The sequence below is a fragment of the Prionailurus viverrinus genome, chromosome E2 (assembly GCF_022837055.1).
Source record: "Prionailurus viverrinus isolate Anna chromosome E2, UM_Priviv_1.0, whole genome shotgun sequence".
NCBI classification, from domain to species: Eukaryota; Metazoa; Chordata; class Mammalia; order Carnivora; family Felidae; genus Prionailurus; species Prionailurus viverrinus.
The window spans coordinates 10,239,535-10,249,137 of NC_062575.1; the positions used below are offsets into that span (position 1 = coordinate 10,239,535).

At 48.0% G+C, this 9,603-nt stretch overlaps 1 protein-coding gene across 1 annotated transcript in view; it reads right to left on the reverse strand.

Moving 5' to 3' along the window:
* Positions 1 to 9,603, reverse strand: part of WWOX (WW domain containing oxidoreductase) — a 980,664-nt gene that overhangs the window by 514,178 nt on the left and 456,883 nt on the right. The gene's annotated exons all lie outside the window — the stretch shown is intronic.

Consider the following 9,603-nt stretch of genomic DNA (forward strand, 5'->3'; position numbering starts at 1 on the left):
GGGCCATGATATTCTCACCTTGCAGATTCAATGAAAACGGCTTTGGACACGTACCCTGGAGGTGAGCACCATCCTTCATAACCATGCCAGCATTCAAAACTGTGTTCATAAGATCCCGCTCCTTTAGGCAAATGAATTCAAGCCCGAAATCGTAAGGGGAATAATACTTTCCCGTTCAGCATTGTGCCTTTCTGCAATAAATAATTTCTAGTCAGGGTGCTAGAGAATTCTAAATGATAGACATATTATGTTCATGAAAGACAACTTTAAGAAAAATCTTTCTGCAATAAAAGTGAGGGCTTTCCCCCCTGCTTGGCATCCCAGCTTGCCATAGAAATGAGTGATTTTCTGAATTTCTGCCAAGTTAGATGGTTCAGCATGCTATTAGATTAGTCTGTTTATACAGAAACAGCCCAAAATAGGAAACACACAGAAGCTATTAAAGATATTGTCCTGTGAGGGAAAGAAGTGAATGGTTTTCTTACTGCAAGTGGGAAGTAAGATATAAGTCAGTATTAATGTGATAAAGAAGTTAATGCGTTCTAAAGCAAACCACTGGGTTCTTCATCTTGTTTCAGAGGTGACAATAAAAGGAACACACAGACGATTATTTAGGGTTGGGTGAGCAGGGAAGGTAGGGAACACTTTGCACAGCCCAACCGGACCTGCCAGTTAGAAATATATCCCTTTTAGAAACTGATGCTGGGGCACTGGGGGAGTTTTCAAAGGGAAAGATGGTTGGTGGCCAGGAAAAAAAAAAAAAAAAAAAAAAAGACAACTAAATAAATATATAAATAAAACAGGGTTTCAGAAATTCCAAAGTGAAATTCCAATTTCACTTCTGCCCTTGGGTTGCTCTGTAAACTAATGGAAATCATATGACCTACAAGGTCAATGTGATTCAAGACGGAGGACTTATATTGCGCTCTACCTGTGAGATGCTGTGGATTGTTACTTTCCTCATCTATAAAGTAAGTGGACAGTGTGACCTATACCTTGAAGTCACTGCGTCTCTCCTCGGTAAGTCACAAGATGACCTATGGAGGAAAGACGGGGCCACATTCCGGCCACATGAGCTGCTCCCGACAACATTTTAGGATAGACAATATGTGTCTCTGTAGGTAAAAGTATGTCTGAAGTGCTCAAAGAAAGCCTGGCGCTGTATTATTTTCCTCTTACTTTACAGATGAAAATCGTGAAGAAACGGGGCTTACAAAATGCATGTTTTTTATGGGGTCACTATCTTCCTGGCTGTCCTCTGAGTTCTGTTGAGTAACTTAGAACTTGCTGCGCAAAATAGGAAAGAATGAAGCCTGCACTATCTATATTTGCTTTCCCACTGCTGTGTAACAAATTACCACAAATTTAGTGGCTGAAAGCAACCTACATTATTATCTTACAGTTTTCATGGGTCAAGAGCATGGTCATGGCTTATGGGTTGGGCTGTGGTCTCATCAGAGACTTATCAGGGGAATTTCAATCAACTTTAAGCTCCCAAAGATTGGTGGCAGAACTAATTTCTTCCAGCCTGTTGGACTGATAATCTCCATTTTCTTGTGGTATACTCTGGACCAATCCAGAAGATTCCTGCAGTTCCTTGTCACATTGCCCACTCCATAGCTCCTCTCACCACATGGCATCTCACTTCCTCAAAGCCATCAATGGAGACTCTGGCTTCACACCACATGGCATCTTACTTCCTCAAAGCCATCAATGGAGACTCTGGCTTCACACCCTCTTTAAAGGGCTTTCATCTGATTAATCCAGGCCCACCCAGGATGATAACCTTTCTGATTAACCTCGCACCAACTGATCTGGGACCTTACTTATATCTACAGGATCCCTTCACCTTGCAATGTGATTTAGCCTAATCGATGAAGTGACATCCCATCATGTTTTCCATATTCTATTGGTTAGAAGTCCATTTCTCCACACACTCAAGGGGAGGATATCACAAGGGAGTGGATACCAGGAAGTGGGAATCAGTGGGGCCACCTAAGGATCCACCTGCCAAGTAGAGTAAGAAAACACAGGGCTTCACGTCTAAACAAAGTTTCATCAGAGTAGGGTCAGAATGACTTCATTTATGGGGCACCTGGGTGGCTCAGTCGGTGGAGCGTCCGACTTCACCTCAGGTCATTATCTCACTGTTCATGGGTTCAAGCCCTATGTCAGGCTCTGGGCCCACAGCTCAGCTTGGAGCCCAGGGCCTGCTTCAGATTCTGTGTCTCCCTCTCTCCCCCCATCCTCCACTGTCTTTCTCTCACTGTCTCTGTGTCTGTCTCTCTCTCTCTCTCAAAAGTAAATAATAAAACATTTAAAAAATCATTACTTAATTTATGAGTGAGCATTTAGAATCTTGGAGGGTGGAGAGAATCAAGATAGAACCCTGTATTTATTGCAAATAATCACATTTTCTCAAGGTTTTGCTAGAATAATGGGTTGCTATGTATTATGTAATAAAATAAATGTATGCTTAAAATGTACAGTCAAGGGGCGCCTGGGTGTCTTAGTCAGTTAAGCATCTGACTTCGGCTCAGGTCATGATCTCGCGGTCCGTGAGTTCAAGCCCCGCATCAGACTCTGTGCTGACAGCCCAGAGCCTGGAGCCCATTTCAGATTCTGTGTCTCCCTCTCTCTCTGCCCCTCCCCTGTTCATGCTCTGTCTCTCTCTGTCTCAAAAATAAATAAACGTTAAAAAAAAAAAACGTACAGTCAAAACTTGGCAACTGACGACCGGGTAACCAAAATCCTCTATCAGGGCGACAATAAACCTGGGCATCAAGGAGCACCAAAGCATCAAGAAAAGCCAAGGCAGGCTCAAAGGCAGCTGTGTCCAGCTGCCTGAAAGACTAGAACAACACAACGTTCGGCGAGGACAATGAATGATCGAATGTTATAAGCTGGCCAATAAAAGCCAGGTTCTGAGGCTTCTAGACACAAGGAAAGAATAAGCGATACCAAGAGAGAAAGACACATCGAGAGGAAAGAGTTGGGGGCGAGTGAGGTTGGAGAGGAGGGAGGGAGTAAAGCAAATTTCATACCAGGAGGGACTGGCTGGCGGGGGAGGGGGAGGGGACAGGAGCCAACGTAGCTCCCCGTTAACTGAAAAGTTCAGCTAACCAAAATGACATATCAGTTAAGTAAGATTCCACGAGGCTTGGCAGCCTGATTCTGGCCATTAACTTTAATGTTTTCGGAATCCTGGCACTTGCACAGGTGTGAGTTGAAACCATCTGGTTTCTGTGCTCTACCCCACCTATTAAAGCCCAGCATCTTCAAAAGATAAATTGTGGACCATGGGGGTGAGGGAGGGACAGGAGGCACAAGGCTTTACCACAGGCCTTGCCTTCACCAGAGAGACGCTTTAAAGAACCCTAGAATAGGATTGTTTTATTTTGAAATTGTGATGGAAAATATAATAAAATAAACCAAAATAAAATATAGTAATATGCTTTAATACACAGAAATGCCACCTGGGCAAATAAATTGCTCAGAAACAAAATCCCAAAGAAATAAACGCAATGTGTGGTGACCCAGACATGATAAATGAAGGAAGAAATAAACTGAGGTTGGCGGTGGGGGGGTGGGGGGTGGAGCCGGAATCCATATCCAAAACCATGTCTTTACAGCAGTGATGTTTATAAATTTGACACCTTTGCAAGGAGAGCTCACTCAAGATTATTTCTATGCAAATATGCGTCTTGCCAACCCAAGAGCACGAAGGAAAGAAAAAAAAACTCCCAAATATATTTCTTGAAAATCAATTCGTGTGCAGTACAAGTGCATCAAGGAGCTGCAGGTACACTGGTAAATATTAAAATGCTGTGTCGTGTGGGAGTTTGTCCGAGGACAAGCATCCCGGACACAGGGGACAGGAAACTGTTCCACGCTGCCCAGTGTTGAGAGTGTCTGTCTAGCCTGGAGAGAACGTGGCAGCACACGCATCTCTGTCACTGTTACGGCCACTTTCTTCCTTCCAGGGACAAAGCGGGAACGCTGAATGTCCCAAGCTCCCCGGTACCTTGTGGTGGACAGAGGAAGTTCGAAAGAAGGTTGCATGGGGCAGACTTGTAGAACACAGAGCACCCCGCCTGACCGGACTGCTGCCAGAGGGCTTCCAGTCCAGGCGAGCAGCAGGTTCCTCGGAGAAGGTCTCGGCCCGTCCCCTTTAGCCCCTTCACAACGATCGCCCAGTAAATACCTGATTAAACCAGCCTGTCATTTCCTGGTTAGGAACCTCGCTTCCAGAAAGCCAAAGGCGTCCTTTCCTTATACATCCTTTGTACACATCCTTTATTACACATCCTTCCCTTATTAGCTCATAAGTGTACCGCCTCGATCGGCCGTGTGTCCAACCCTGTCCTAGGTATTCTATATTCATTATCATCTGGACATTGTCTCGCCTCATTTGAAAGAAGAGGACGCTGAAGTGAGAGACCAATTTGTGTCCTCAGTGTCCCGTGGTTAATTAAGAGCAGAGCTGGGTCTAAAGGAATCCAGATAGAGATAAGGTGTGTATGTTTTTGTGGGGCTTTCTTGTCTTTTTTACTGTGACCATCATCTTCCTTTGCTTTTACAGTTACAAACTGTGTACAACTGCGGTTAGAAACTGTGCAGCAGTAGAGGCTGGAAGGGGACCCGAGAGGTCCAGTGGGGTTCTGGAATCATCCTATTAATGTGGGTCCTCATTACACGCACATGTCAGTTTGGGTAAATTCACTGAAGTATACACAAAGCGCGTGCCCTTTCCTGCTTATACTTGACTAAAAAAAGGTGGGGCACCTGGGTGTCTCAGTCAGCTAAGGATCCAACTCTTGATCTTGGCTCAGGTCATGATCTCACGGTCATGAGATCGAGCCCTGTGTTGGGCCACGCTCCGTGTGGAGCCTGCTTAAGATTCTCTCCCCCTGCCCCTCCCCCGATGGAGCTGGCGCTCTCTCTCTTTCCCTCTCTCTCAAAAATAAAAATCAAAAGGTTGAGGAACCTGCCCCACAGGGACAGTGGTCTGAGTAAGGTCTCTGTTGCACACTCCTCTTACTTGGGGAAGAAACTGATGGGCACATCCGAGGCGCCAGTGAAAAGCTGGTCAGCTAAGTGTATTGGACCACGGACCAGTGCGTGTCACAGTGCTGTGGCTCCTGGCCGTCTCCTCTCCTCTTGGCCCTATCTTTCAGGGGTAGGAGGCTCTCTCATGAGTCATTATACACATTACAAAGATTAAAGCGATGCTGGCTTTGTTCCCTGACGCTGTCCAAGAAGAGGCCTGTTAGGAGCTGAATCCTGTTCCCTCCAAAACTGCCATGTTGAAGTCCTAACCCCCTAGTCCCTCAGGATGTGACCGTATTTGGAAACAGAACCTTTAAAAAGGTGTTTAGGGTAACATGAGGCCAGTAGGATGGGCCCTAATCCGAGTGCTGTCCTTATAAGACAAGGAGATCAGGACACAGACGCGCACGGGGGGAGGACCCTGTGAGCACACGGGAAGAGGAGAGAGGACTGTGCACCAAGGAGACAAGCCTCACAGGAAGGCAACCCTACCGGCACCTTGACTTTAGACTTCCAGCCTCCAGAACCATGAGACAATGTCTGTTGTCTAAGCCTCTGGGGCTGCAGTGCTCTGTTCGGCCGCCCTGCGACTCCTTCAGCGTCCAAAGCGACAATGGCTCCAGGGCCGACTGAGCTCGGGCGTCTCTAAGAGCAAGGGTTCTGGAGTCAGGAACAGTGGGACCTGAGTTCCTGCCCTGTGGCCTGGGGCCAGTCAGTTCTCACTTCCATCATAGGCAAAGCGTGGTCAGTAACAACCTCACAGGCTTGTCGTGAAAACCTCATCGGATAACGCGAGGCGGTGCGGAAGGCCACGGGGGGCCCACAGATGGGGCTCAATAAATATTAGCTGTTAGCATTGTTGATAAAATGAACATCAAAAAACCCTTCCTGACTCGTTATCAGTTTCTTGTAACCATGTGTACCGTGCAAACGAAATGGTGCTACACAAAGGTCAGTTAATACTGTGATGGATAGATACGCCGCAATGGACCGACGAAGATTCATCCCGCCGTTCCGACAGGCACGTCCCAAGTCCCCGGGATACCGGGACACGGCGAGGATGGCCCAGGGGACGAGGAGCCCAACATGGTGCGGAGGGGACGGGACGCGCACACGGGAGTCCTGGAACCCGGCAGGATGGGGTGGCAGCCGCGGGGGAAGTGCACGCGCCACAGGAGCTCAGGTGTGGGCAGGGCGCTCGATCCAGCCTGGGGGTGCTGAGGACACATCTTAGGGATTCTCACCCTCGCCCGCCCTCGGGGCGCAAGCCCGGAGAAAGCGATGGAGCCTCTTCACGCGGCTGCTCACGTGCGCCACCTGTGTTCACACCGAGTCCCTGCACGGAGCTGGGCCGGTGACGGGATCCCGGGCGCGCAGCAAGGAGGCGCATTACCACTTTCTAAAACTGAACTGACCAGTGAGCTCGGAGACTTGAACAAAATGACCCGACTTATCTGGCAGGGCTGCACAGACCATCGCTGGGTTGTCTCTTCTCAGACTGTGTCTGCTATCTTAAATTCGTCCCTTGCTGAAGAAACAAAAAACGAACAAGCATCCTACTTACTTACATAACGGCAACAAAAAAATGGCAAAGAAAAAAAAGCTGGGTGCGTGTGAGTGCACACACACGCACTGGCACATGCACACGCGCCCAGAGAAAGCAGGGAACGCCTGGCACCGGTACCTTTGTGAGACCAGCGGGTTCATGAGGCACAAGGTGGAGGATTCTAGCCAAGGGAAGGGGAAGCTAACTAATGTTCTAAGTCGGTTTCCACTGACTTCCTAAGGCATTATTTCTTGCCTCCTTCCTCAGTTCCTCTCAACGCATGCTTGTGAGCCTACCATGCACCAAGTCCTGGGACGTGGAGACAAGGGCAGAGGCATCCCCTGACCCAGAGGATCCGGGGTCTATAGCAGTGCCCGGAGCTCCTGCTGGCACCTTCTAGAGTGGCTACGCCTTGTCAAACAACAGGGATGGTATATGAGCAATGGAGAGTATGGACCATGTTTCCATAATGTCATAAACCCAGCCTCCAATCTTCCAAACATGGTAGAAACCTCAACATTTAAATTTAACTAGGATCCCTAAGCTTACAAAAATGATTTTACAACTAGAATCACACAGGAGAGGCCCCGAACTCAGAACACGCTCCCTATTTCTGAAATGTCAATGCATTAACCTCACCTTACTGCAAGACCAGGGCAATACCGTGGACGACGCCCAGCCCAGAACTAGGGCCTATTAAACATGTGGTGACCGATTAAACAAAGCATGGCAAAGAGCTATGGAAAAGGAAAAGTTAAGAATGCATTTAAAAGACAACTATGCCAATTTTTCTGGGGTGTACATAAAATACTTCAAGGCAGTGACGGTTGTTGGTACCCCAACTCTGCCTCACTCAGCCTCAGTGTCGAGAAGGGGTGGTCCCGCACTAGACTAAGGCGACGGGGAACAGGGGGTCCATTTGCCACGCACCCTGCGCCCTTTGGCACAAAGACACACACGCTTTCCTGAAGTCAATAGGCTGGCACTGACAAATGTCGGGTCAGGTCCCCAGGGTCACTTCAGGAATGATGCGGAAAGGTGCGCAGCAGGCCCCACAGATCCAAAAATAAGGCGGCTCTGTGACTGCCCACGGAGCCTGCCACTTCCACACCAGCCGGGTTACAGGGGATGCCTCACGGGCCCCAGCCTGAAAGGCAGCAATCTGGATTCAAAGCAAAAGGTGGGGTGAATATGTGACAAGCGTGATTTTCCTAATAACGAAACAATACCCATATAAACAAGCCATCACATTCTACTCTATTCCTGCTGCTTATGCATTAACCCACAATGTGAAAGGTGGGAAGGACCCTGTGAAACCCAAAGGTTCTTTCCATTACCGTTTGGTTTAAAAAAAAAAAAAAAGTCGTCTGAGTGGACTCTCAATTATTCATCCTACTCAGTGTGAATACCCATTCATGTTGATGTAGCGATTTTCATATGTTTAATTACAAGGTGTTTACTGTGTTTAACTACAAGGTTCAACCGCATTTTTTTTTTTTTTTTGTAAACAGCCAGATCATAAATATTTTAGACTTTGTGCGCATATGGCCTCTGAATTTTCAGCTCTGCCACTGGAGCTGAAAGCATGGACGATATGTCAACGAGTGGGTGTAGCTGTGTACCAATAAAACTTTATTCACGAAAATAATCCTTAGGCCGGATTTAGCCACGGGCTGTAAGTTTGCTAACCTGTGTCGTACATAGAATGTGAAGCGTATCGCATTTCTGAAATGTGAAAAATTCTGAAACCTATCTGGCCTCAGAGGTTTCAGACAAAGGGCTGGGATCCTGTAGTTCCAATTATGGGAAGTGCTCTCTGCAGGAAAGTGCTGCACAAAGAGCTGGGACTCTCCTCCAATCAGTGCTTGGCCAGTCACCCTAAGTACTTTGTGGTCATCTGCTGTAATACTCGAACGGCAACAATGGCAGTGATTTCCACGTTAATCTGGAATCCAGGTGTGTGGACCTGAATGCAGAACACCTGCCTGGGGTCAAATTCCAGAGGATAACTTGCAAGCGGGTTTTTCAGCGAGAGAAGGACGGTGCACGCCCCTTGCGAAAGGGTAGGAAATTAAGAGGACGACAATTTTCCCAAAGTGAGGTTTCCCAGATGACCCTCACAGACATCCATCTGTTTTCATGTGGAGCCCTTAGAACAGGGGAGCACTCAAACAGCTCCAGGGTCCAGATGACCAAGCGTGACACAGCTTGGGGACATGGTACATACTCCCCAAGGCTGCTTGGACGCCCTGAGGTTTCCGGAAGAGTGATTCCCCCCCTCTAGCCTCTGAGGGTGTGGCAGTACCGGGAGCATACGGAGTGAGGCCTTGGACAAAAACGTAAGTTTGGTCAAGGGCGCTGGGGACCAGCACTGGGGGTGGTCCCGGTGAGGTGGCCTCAAGTGTCTTTGTGGACAGTGGAGAGAGGGAAGGCCTCAGAGAGAGAAACTGAGGATACAGCCCATGAGTCCGTGAAGAGCAGTGTCTCCAAGAGCCAACTGTCAGGGAACCCGGAAGTAGTCGGGGGGGGGGGGGGTTGTGACAATAACAGAGGCTACAGATTCATGAGAAGGGGCCATAAGGCAGTGAAATGCAGGCTTGGTAGGGACGCCATGACTCACGGAAGAAATGAGACACGTTAGTATCTGTTAATGTTTGAGTACTTATGTTACCCCGAGGACTGTGCTGAGTGCCTTAGAGGTAGGTGGTGGTTCTAATACTCACAACAACCCTGCAAGGTAATGACCACAATCTGCATCTCACAGGTAAAAAAGCTAAAATAAAGTTATGTGCCCAGGGCCACCTGTTCTACACCTTTGCTGGGATCACTCTTGGAACACAGTCCTCCCAAACCGATCCCATGTGATCACCAGGTAACAAGCAAGGTCTGGCCCACGAACAGTGGCTGACGCATGTTTTCTGATTTCCATCAGCATCTACCAAGAGCGTAAAGAATTATAAAGCATATGCTGGTGCTTTTCTGGGTTCTTGAGAAGTCTAGTTCTTCAG